This window comes from Garra rufa, chromosome 3 (genome assembly GCF_049309525.1).
Source record: "Garra rufa chromosome 3, GarRuf1.0, whole genome shotgun sequence".
In the NCBI taxonomy this organism is placed as follows: Eukaryota; Metazoa; Chordata; class Actinopteri; order Cypriniformes; family Cyprinidae; genus Garra; species Garra rufa.
The window spans coordinates 60,720,980-60,733,150 of NC_133363.1; positions in this window are offsets into that span (position 1 = coordinate 60,720,980).

Genomic DNA, 12,171 nt, shown 5'->3' on the forward strand with positions numbered 1-12,171 from the left:
ATGATCTATGCGTGGCCATACGGTCTTCCGACCGTCCGAATTCGCACCGTGTACGGCTGCTTTTAACTTCAGAATTCAAAGTGCGGACTCTAACGGCTATTACACATTGCGCGGTAAAAGAGGATTTGATTAGAACTACAAACACGCATAAAAGGTGTAAAATACTACAAACATGGCGGACATGCGCAACCAACTGACTGGTAGAGAAAGGGGGTTACATTATAAATAATCAATGTGTAACCTGATTAAAAATATTTATTTAATGGTATCCGCGTTATATTTCATGTGCTGCAACATAATTAACTTTTATAAAGGCAAAAACAAATCATGAGAGTCTACTGGCCAAAAAGCCCTTCATGTTTCACTTTGAATTTTTTTTATAATATTAGGATAATATTATGGACATTTCCCTCAATGAGTGTGTGGACAAAACATGCCTCATGATTAACTGCATATTTTGAAGAGTTTTGATTTATTTTAGGATTAACCTAATTAAGTTAGGTTTAACTTAAGTAATGTGTGGTTATAATTGTTGTTAAATGTGTGCCTTCTGCTAGCCTGGCTAACGGCAGACCACGTTATGACTTCGTCATGATTTGTGGTCTGGGAACCACATGTTCATTTTCTCGTATTTGAGGCGTGGTTTCCGAATGCCCAGTGCCGTTTATTGGGCGATACGAATGTCTATCAAAAGCGCCTGTGCGTAGCTCATAGCCAATCGTTTCAATTATACTGGATGACGTATGTAGAGCGAATGCCAAAAGTTGCTCTTTTTTCAAAATAAACTTGCGTTCTAAACTACTTAGAACACTACACCGTGTCTACACCGGACGCGACAGTTGCCGCGCCGCAACAGCTAAAGTCTGTCTACACTGGACGCGACAAGGCGAACGTTGCAAATCATTTAAACTTTGTGTGAGCACGTCATAAATAGAACGCGGCAGCAGATTACTGTCGGGGATTTGCCGTGTCGCGCCGCATCCAGTGTAGACAGCATAATATATTATATATTATAGGATCTAATGTCATTTGTCGCGTCGGGTCGCACCGCTCGCGTCCAGTGTAGACACGAAAGATAACTTTGCGTCTGCTGCCATGCTGGATCCATAGTAACAAACTGCTTTGGTGAGTCGCATAGAAGGCGTCATCAACTTGCTGCTCCCTCCCCGTTCTGTGATTGGTTCCCTATCTTAGGTGAAAATTAGGTCCATGGTTTCCAGACTAGACTGGCAGCGTGAATAAAATCGCGCTGCGCAAGGCGGTATGGGGAAACCCAGGCTAGCCTTCTGCGCTATAACTTTTGTTTGATTTTGTAATTTTTTGGGGGGGAAATCCAGTGTATGATACGTATAGTATATGGCACATGATATTATGTACTATGAAAAATTGGTTAATACTGAAATGATTAAGTATAAAATATAGTTTAACTACCCTAATAAAAATGTTCTATTGCTCAAGTTTAGTTTTGTTCTTTGTTTAAGCTTTATACTCTATTTATACCGTTTAACTTTTAAGACAAAAAAAAAATGTTATTAAACTTTAATTTTTAACCATATAAAATACTATTAACAGTAAGATACAGTTAATACAAGATACAACGACGAGCTGCGCAAATCAATGTTCATTATCAGTGTTAATGTGCGCAGCTCGTCAGTGAACAACGGCTGTGTGTAGTATATACGGCTCAACGTGAAATCACGCACCTGATGGCATTTACCGCTGATTACAGAACCGGCTTTACTGACAAAACGCGCAAGTGATCGGCCGATACGTATCGGTGCATCCCTACCCAAAAGCGAACCGAAGTCAGACAATTTAGTCTCTCACCTGTGTTTTGCCCTATATTAGAGTGCTTGAGCCTTGATCCATGTCTTTGTGTTCTTTACAATTGCGGATATGCTCTTTGAATATAAGCCTAGCATGCCTCTCAGTCTCAGATAATAATAATAATAATAATAATAATAATAATAATAATAATAATAATAATAATAATAATAATAATAATAATAATAATAATAATCAGGGACGTGCACAGACATTCTGAGGGGCAGGGGCTCAAGTGAAATAAAGGGCACTTCTCATAATTACGTTTTTTTTTTTTTTTTTTTTTACAAAAAAGTATATTAACGCAACACTAGACTTCCATTTAAAAAATAATAATTTAAAAAGTTAATTTTATCTTCCTCAAACACATGCAGTTGTTTAATTTTCAAAAGATAATAGAATAGAAAATAGAAAATAATCAGTTCACACAGAAACCATGGTCTCCTTAGTATTCACTAGGTTTATTGAGCAGCAAAGGAAACAATTCCACAATGTGCATGTTTTAAAAACATTTTCTATGCTACTAGTTTCAAGTATATATTTAGATTAGAAAGCAGAGGGGTGTGTTTTACTAATAATTTGTTTATTTTTTGCACAAGGCACTGCATCATTTTAATTATTTTGGTGATATCAGAACACATAACACTTTTAAATCAACACAAATATTCACGCTAAACTGAAGAGGGTTGTTGCTGGTATTTTGTTAACTTTACTGAAAAAAATCACTGCAAAAATGATTGAAAAAATACAAAAATACAGCAACTTAATAAAATTATTACAAAAAAAGGTATTCTACTTCAAAATAAAATCTTTTACTTCCATTCCCTGGTTGTCTCTCCTTCCTCCCTTACAGAGGCAACCTTCGGGGGTCTTTTCTGTATCCTCTCTTTTTTTGGCATTATGCTGCCTGCCTGCCTGGCCCTGCACTGCAAGCATGATTAAAATTAATTGTTTAAATACTTTTTGTTTCACAAGCAAAATAACTTTTTAGCTTCACACAGCCAAGCATCAGAATACTGCCTTAATGTTTTAATCAAATACATTAATATTATTATTGCTATGCATGTACACATACACAATAATGGATGGTGACTGACATGGACTTAGTTTCACATTTGAGGGAGGACTGTATCACCATCATCAAATAAAACCTTCAAAATCCACATTTAGATGGAGTTTGTTTTAAACCTACTACACTCTAAAAAATATTCTGTGGCTTAGTAAATGTTAGAGAAATATTTAACTTTATTAACTTAATAAAATCTCTGAAAATCTTACTGAATTAAACTTACCAAAATAATTGAGAAAAATTCAATAAAAGCCAATGTCATGAATGTATTTGTGGTTGTATGGAATACTATTTTATAAAGGTTTAGAGGAAATTAAAAAAGGTTAAATTACTCATAAATAAAAAGTTAATTTATAAATATTGTTACTTTTAACGTTTTAATGTTAACTTATTAAACTAATGTATGTACTAATGTCTTTAGCGGAAGCAATACAATCGGGCTGAAATCAATAAACTCCCTTTTAATATTTGTGTCAAAATAATTATTTATTTGGTAGGTAGCCATGTAATAAGCGGGATAATGTATAGCGATTATCCCTTACTGTCACACCCCTGGACTTTATGTTGGTTTCTCCCATTCTCCCCCGCAGTTCGTTGTGTTTTGGTTTCTCCCTCATCGTCTGCACCTGTGTTTGTAATCAGTCTGTGTATTTAAGGTGTGTGTTTTCCCCTGTACTCTTGTCGGTCTTTGATGTTATATTGATGTCTACCCTGCTGTTCCTGTGTCTGCTTGTATTCCGTTGGATTTATTAAATATTCGTCTTTTACTACGTCGTTGTTCGTGTGTTCCTGCCTACAGCGTGACAGAAAGACCGACCGATACAGTTTTTTTTTGCGTGTTCACCTCCGTTTTGTTTTCCGTTCGTTTTCTCCAGTCTTTTGTTTCCGTTGTGTTTCCCCCATGGATCCCTTCCTCCGACCAGAATTCATCCTGCTACGGCTGAAGCAGGGGGAATTACCGCTCGAGGGATACACGTTAATGTTCCAACTCGTAGCTAATACCACCAGCTACCCGGACGACGCGCGTTCTATGACGCCAGCCTCAATACTCAAAGCCCTCGAGCGAACTTTGCCTCGTTTGTGGAGTGGACACTGGTGAGAAACAGACCCGAGTTCCCCGCCTGCTCCAAGGAGAATCTCGTCAGTGCCACTCCGGACCCAGAGCCCAGCCAGCCACCCCGACCCGCGGATTACGAGCCCGTCATAGACGGAAAGCCCGAGCCCGGAGCGACAACATTATGGAGTGCCGAAGAGGTCAAAACTGCTGATCAGGTGCGTGAGCCAACCATTACATCCGCGCCGGTGGAGTACTTCGAAGAGCAAGAAGGGGCGGTAGAGAGCCCCGCCCACTGCACTACCACTGAGGGTGAGCTGGAACAAGATTATGGGGACTTAATGGACTGTGTCATGGAAATACCTATCTGCTTGGATTTCCCACCCACCCTCCCTCTTCTGCCTAGTCCTGATTCTCCGCTGGTTCCTCCCAGCCTTCCTGAATCCCCGTTGTCGACTGTCTGTCCCCTTGCTCACCCTCAGCCCACCATCTGTGCGGTGGGTTCGCCGCAGGTCTGCCAATCTCCATCGGTGTCATGGCTGGGGGATCCCTCACCATCGCCTCCAGCCTCAGAGTCCTGGACTCCACCTCGGCCCTCCGACCCTGCGGCTCCACCCCGGCTCTCTGCTCCCTCATCTCCGCCGTCGCCCGTCGATCCACCAGCTCCACCGGGCTCCATCGCCCCTCCGGCTCCGCCCTGGTCAGTCGTCGCCCCACCTTCGCCTCAGGACTCTACTCCTCCGGCTGTGCCTCGTCGCTCCGTCCCACCGGCTCATTGGACCTCCTCCCTCCCGCGGGCACAGCCTCAGCCCTTGGTCACCAGAGCCTTGGGTTCGGCTTTCCGTCTCCGCCTCGGGCTCCACCACCACCTGCTCCGCCTCCGTCGGTCGGATCCATGGAGTCGTCAGCCTCTCCTCCACCATGGCTCCTCCCTCCATCGGCTCCACCGTGGATTTACATCTTGGCTGCGGCCTGGGTCCCACCTGGCTTCTCCTGCTCCAGCCCCCTCCTGTCACCTCCTTGGCTCCTCCCTCCGTCATCACCTCCATGGACATTTCTGTCACCTTTCTGGACTTCATTCCTGGCCCCCCTTCCGGAAGAACGTCCTCCACCCAAACCCCCTCCTAAGGACTTTGTAGTTTGGTCGGCGCGTGGACGCGCCTTTTCCAGGAGGGGGGTGTAATGTCACACCCCTGGACTTTATGTTGGTTTCTCCCATTCTCCCCCGCAGTTCAGTGTGTTTTGGTTTCTCCCTCATCGTCTGCACCTGTGTTTGTAATCAGTCTGTGTATTTAAGGTGTGTGTTTTTCCCTGTACTCTTGTCGGTCTTTGATGTTATATGGATGTCTACCCTGCTGTTCCTGTGTCTGCTTGTATTCCGTTGGATTTATTAAATATTCGTCTTTTACTACGTCGTTGTTCGTGTGTTCCTGCCTACAGCGTGACACTTACACATTAGCTAGTCTAGTAGCTCATGAGGCATGCATGCTGGCAAAACACAGGTTAACTATATATTTGTCTTTGGCTAATCAGCAGTAAATTCGAGCCTTATTCGAGGCACTGGTAGTTTAATCATTTGTTCATCACCAGCTCCACTCACCTCAGCACAAGCCAAGAAAAACACTGCTGGGAGGGGCTGCTGCTGCCTGCAGGTGTGTGTGTATATGATGTGCGCCGAGGGGGGGTTGGGGGGGATGGGCGCTTCAGAACTCCTGAGCTGATATTTAGATATACTATTCTTCAATAAATATATTTGTTTGACAGGGAAGCTGTGCGCAAACAGGAATATATATTATTATAAAAAAAATAAAAATTAAAAAAATTAAAAAAAGCACCCCAGAAAAAAGGGCACTTTCTCTCCAGAAATAAAAAGGGCAGGTGCTCAAGCCCCCTTTGATGTCTATGTGTGCACGTGCCTGATAATAATAATAATTTGTTACATTTATACAGATCATCAGAAATCAGATTTTAGCTATTATGCCACCTGCAGTTGTAATCAGCTTCCAGAAAAAAAATAAGATGTGCTAAAATATTAGCCATTTATATCCAGACTCAAAATTAATCTGTTTAGCTGTGCATTTAATAAATAAGCACCGTGCTATGTCTGAACTGCTTGCTTGTCAGCATGCTTGAGCACTTGCCCTTTTGGCCCCTAGTGATGAAAGTGCCCTTTGGTAAGATGTTCAGAAGTTCAGGATGATCCGATCACGTTTATAACACCAAGGATAGATGCCGTTCGTGGCTGCTTGTAAGTGGTGTTTTCACTAGATTTAACGTTACTTATTATTATAAGAATGACGTGAAGAAAAGAGATTATGCACGAGTATTTAGACTTTTTTACAGTTTGTGCATGTGTAGTCTGCTCTGAAATAGCTGCCGATAATGTTAATGTCGTCATGTAAACAAAAGTGCATTTTTCACTTTGTGAATCGTTCTTGCATTTTGGGGGAGAAAAGGACGTCATGGGCATTTTGGGTCTGATCTTTTTTTTGTTTATGTAATGCAGGGCTCGCAAAATCGCTAGCCCGAGTTCCCGGGGCTATTGTGTTTTTCAGTCGGACTACCGAGAATGAGTTTTGAATGAATTTTTATTTCCACTTTTTTTCAGCTGGTTATGGTGAAATTATTGCAATTATCGACCTTCGTTTTTATGCAGCAAACACAAAGAGTTGTAAATGTGAAAGAAGTTATTGTGCCTTCTAAAAATCAATTAAGAGTAATACTTATGTTTTAAATAAATATAATAAGTGATAAATGATTTATCCCTTTTAATGGTATAAAGGCTGAAATTCCATTGTATAAGGTATTTTGTTTTTGTGTGAACCTGTATCTGAATTATAAATCATGCCATTTAATACCTTAATATTCTACCGTTCATTGTCCAATCCTACTCATACAGTTCATTTTACTTGTGCAGCTCTTAAAAAGGGTCACAATTTGCCTTAAATTGATATTTAAAAATATTTTTAAATAGTGAAATAAAATTCCTTCCTTAATATGTAGGTTTTATTTCTATACTCTGCAGTATCAACAGCACATCCCCATGCAGCAACCCTCAAAATTAGCTGCTCCCTGTAAGGTATGCCAGCCCAAAGTGTTTTAAAGCCTGTTCTCTACAATCTTACAGTACAAAACATCAGGGGCCACATATATTTTCAATAGTGACCACACAGAGTTTAATATAACAGCTGTTCTTTATTACTGTGTTTAACAGAGAGAAGAAAATCTTAAGGTTTGACAATTTAATACACAAACATTTCTAATCAAAATTAATAGGGCCAAAGAAAATATTTAGAATCTTTTAAACATTAAAATGGTCTTTTATGTTCCGTTTCTTTCTCAAAATTGCTTCACAGCATTGGCTGCTAGAAGCCTCTGTAATAATACGTATATCAGCAAGGAATGTGTCACAATATACAGTACAGTATTGCTGTACTGATGTTTTGGGCACAGCCCTATTTATGGAGCCCCTTTTATAGTGATAAAAATATTACAAATTTTATTGTTTGAGTCCTGAACTAAACATAAATGCAATTAAAACTTTGAATAATGCATTATTTGTCTTATTAATGACATTGTTACTTGTTACGTAAGTAACTGGATGCCTACAATGAGGTGATGGACCCGAGGGGCTCTTTAATGCCTTGTTCCAGCTGCCCTTTTTATACTTTGAGCACCTGCCCCTTTAAAGGTATCTGCACGGCCCTGCTCCTAAGGCCAGTGAGTTTCACATTCTGTATAACAGCATACTCACACATACAGCTGTTGTTTGTTTTTTAACAATGTATCTGACCTTACTTTTGATCTGTTGCAAATGATGCCTCACTGACAGACAGCAAAGACTGATGATCAAAGAACATGACTGAGACAAAAAGAAATGAAGAGAACAGTGCCACTCAGTGTTCACTGGATTACAACTCAACAAAAAACGCAATAAAAAAGGTTAGTGCACCCATATGAAACAAAAATCTTTTGTAACATTATAAATGGCTTTATCATTACATTTGATCAATTTACAGCATCCTTGCTAAATAAAAGTATTAATTTCTATAATTTCTTTGAAAATACTGACTTTAAGCTTTTGAATGAAATAGTGTATAATGTTACAAAAGCTCCAGGCTTGTTATTTTTAAATATAATACCAAAAACATTTTGTATGTATTCATATAGTTTCATAAAGATGACTTTTTCATGAAAAAAATGATCCTAACTGTAAAAGCAAATGATCATTGGGCCATGTCACTGTTCAAAAATGACCAACGAGTTTCGATATTTGTCCTACTTAAAACTTGACCCTTCTGTGGTTATATTGTGTACTTATTCCGGCGGAAAATGTAAAGCTGCGATTTTCTAGCATAATTCTGGCATAATAGTCAAGGAAGTTTGCTGCCGTAACATGGCTGAAGCAGGCGCAGTAATATTTTGTAATACATTGAGGGCCTTAATGCTGTGCCTCATGGAAGTGCAATTTTCCCATAAAAATTATTCAGAATTACTGTGAAAACTGAAACGTTGAACTCAACATTCCTCACATATTTCAACACTTTATTTTCTCAGCACTGGAGGGCTGATAAATCTGGGTGTGCATCAAACACCCCTGCAAAACATGCATCTTTATCAGGTTTTATACTGTATATCTCATTTTTATAAAAATGTGTTTTCTTTTTAAATATAATTAATTTAAACATAATTTCAACATAATTTTCCAGACATTTTTTAACACACACACACAAAAAAAAATAAAATCTATGTTGCAATCATACTGCTGTCAGGTTTTAGTCTGTTTCTGTTCTGTTTTCCCAGTGTTTCCCCCCCTCTGTTTCTAGTCCTTATGGTTTAGTCCTTGTCTTCCCCTTTTGATTTAGTCTTAGTTGGTTTTGTCTTGCCCATATTTGTATTTTCCCCTCGTCATCTTGTTATCTCGTTAGTTACCACGCCCCGTTTTTGTGTGTATTTAAGTCTGTGTCTGATCACTTCCTGCTGTCCGTCGTTAATGTTACTGATGTTACATGTCCTCGGTTTATGCTCCTGGTTTTTGTTTGTTTGTATCATTTTCAGTGTTTTGTTTAATAAACTTTGTTTATATCATTTACTCCGGTTCTCCTCCTCCATCTCCACTCCTCAACCAGCCTGACTGTGACAGAACGACGGACCCAAACAGAAGATGAGTCAGGCTGAGGCAGCTTTGAGGAGACTGCGGCAAGGTGGTCGTGAGTTGGAGCGATATGTGGAGGACTTCATCGAACTCTCCCATCAGGAAGGCTGGCACGAGGCTGCTCTTGGTGCTGTGTTTTGGGGCTGGATGATGAGACCATTCGCTGCGATCTTCCCTCTTGTAATTTCCCCTTGATCGAGCTAATAAACCTGATTCTCTATTTGAATGGATCTGATTTTGAAGTTGAAGAATTTCCAAATTCTGGTCGGTCTCATCTTCCAGTCTCCTCACAGACACAGCACATCGCACCAGCCTGCCATAAGCCGAAAACCTCCACATACCGTTCCAACGGATCGAACCGCCAGCCAAGTCTCCTATCCCCTGTCATCCTCCAAAGCGCCACCACTGTCCTCAGCCTGATGCGGCCGGCTTCCTCCCCGCGCTCTAGTGTACCGGCCTCCTCCCCGCGCTCTAGTCTGCCGGCCTCCTCCCCGCGCTCTAGTCTGCCGGCCTCCTCCCCGCGCTCTAGTCTGCCGGCCTCCTCCCCGCGCTCTAGTCTGCCGGCCTCCTCCCCGCGCTCTAGTCTGCCGGCCTCCTCCCCGCGCTCTAGTCTGCCGGCCTCCTCCCCGCGCTCTAGTCTGCCGGCCTCCTCCCCGCGCTCTAGTCTACCGGCCTCCTCCCCTCGCTCAAGCCTGCCGGCTTCCTCTCCACGTTTAAGCCCGTCAGCCGCCAGGCCAGCGTCAGCTCGCAAAATGGACACCACGCCAGTTCACAAGATGGCCACCACGCCAGAATCTGCAAACAAGATGGCTGCTACGCCAGATTCTGCAAGCAAGATGGCTGCCATGCCAGAGTCTGCAAGCAAGATGGCCGCCGTTCCTGAGTTCCCGGCCAAGATGGCCGCCGTTCCTGAGTCCCCGGCCAAGATGGCCGCCAAGCCTGAGTCTGCACCCAAGATGGCTACCGCCAAGTCAGAGTCTTCGCTGGCTCCGCCCAGCCTCCCAGAGTCTCCGCTGGTTCCGCCCAGCCTCCCAGAGTCTCCGCTGGTTCCGCCTAGCCTCCCAGAGTCTCCGCTGGTTACGCCCAGCCTCCCAGAGTCGCCGCTGGTTCCGCCCAGCCCTCCAGTGACCGCGCCGCCAGAGCGCACTCCAGGGACCGCTCCGCCAAAGCACCCTCCACTGACTGCTCGCCCAGAGCTTGCTCCTTCAGTGTCTCCGCTGGAGACGCCCAGCCCTCCTGAATCTCCGCTGAAGCGCCGTCCAGAGCCCGCTTCTCAAGAGCCAGCACGCCCTCCAGAGCCGGAGCTCTCTCCTGCGCGCCCTCCAGAGCCGGAGCTCTCTCCTGCGCGCCCTTCCATGCTCTCCTGAGTGGACTATGCCCTATGTTCCCCCAAGAAAACTTTGGGGGGTAATCTGGCAGGATTTAGAATTCGGCACAACACCGGCCGACCGGGAAAAGTTTGCCACTCCGCCACTCCCGATTGCCACTCCGCCCCTGCAGGATGTACTTCAGCAGCAGCAGTTTGCACACATATAGACATTTTTCCTGAACACGGAAGTAAGTCCGACTCTTAACTGAAAGAATGCTTTTCATTTCCAGTCAAATTAGGGTATATTCTGAGCTAATAAACTAATGTTAAACCTATTAAAATGTTTTTAAGAAGCCCATGGCTCCATAGCGCCATCACATCACGACCGTCGTTTGTCAGTGCCTCACTTTAATGAGTGTGTAGATGACACGAAGCAGCGGACGTTAGCTACATTAAAAACAGATGGATGCTATTTGAATGGGTTCCTATGGAATCCGGAACAGAAAAGCATTCAATCTGACGTTAGAATTCGTAATGGTGGCGCTCATCCTTTACTCAGGAAAAAGGTCTATACGCTAATTTGTTTATTACGCAATTCTTTTTGAGTAAAAATAAGCTTCTGTATCATTGGACAAAATCCAGTCAGACTGATCAAAAGTAATGAGATCCAGAACAAATATTAAACAAACAGAATATTTCTGTGCAGTCTAAAGCCGTAATTACATGTGTCATGAATTCTCCCACTAGATGGTGCAGGTGCAGTTGAACTTTTGACTTATACGCTAATGCTAAAGTCGCTCAATGCTCTTAAATACGACTTAAGAGAAAGCCTTGCATTAATAATATTGCAGATAAACCTAATTTGAGTGCAGGTTCATAGAGAAACATGTCAGACACGTCTGTTATCGTCAAGTGATGACAGACCGTCGCACAGGACTTAAACTTTTGCCCCTCACTACTTTCCCGCGCTGGTTACAGGCCCTGAGCCGTGTATGTCAGCTAAGACCAGCGAGTTTCACATTATGCATAACTACATACTCACACATCCAGATGTTTTTTGTTTTTGTTTTTTTAACAATGTATCAGACCTTACTTTTGATCCGTTGCAGATGATGCCTCACCGACAGACAGCAAAGACTGATGATCAAAAAACATGACCGAGAAAAAAGAATGAAGAGAACAGTGCCACCTAGTGCTCACTGGATTACAACTAAACAAAAAACGCAATAAAAAAGGTTAGTCCACCCATATGAATTTTCTGCCATAATGTTTGAATTTCAAACCTGAATACAATTTTTTTCTGTAGATTTCTTTAAAGAATCTTCATGGAGCTTTTCAATTAACAGACATCAAATCATTATGAAATATATAAAGGGTTTTACAGCAAAAAGTAACACTACTGTCTTGATGATTTCTGTGTACACTACCAGTCAAAATATTAAATGAATAAATCTCTTCTGCTATTCAAGCCTTAATTTATTTGATCGAAAGTACAGTAAAAACAATACAATTTTGAAATCGTTTTACTATTTAATAAAACACCTGTCTATTTGAATATATTTTAAGATGTAATTTTTTTTTCTGTGATTCAAAGCTGAATTTGTAGCATCATTACTCCAGTCACATGGTCCTTCAGAAATTGTTCTAATATGATTTGCTGCTAAAAATATAATGTTAAAAAACAGCTGAGTAGAATTGTGTCAGGTTTCTTTGATAAATAGAAAGTTCAGAAGAACAGCATTTATCTGAAACAAAAAATC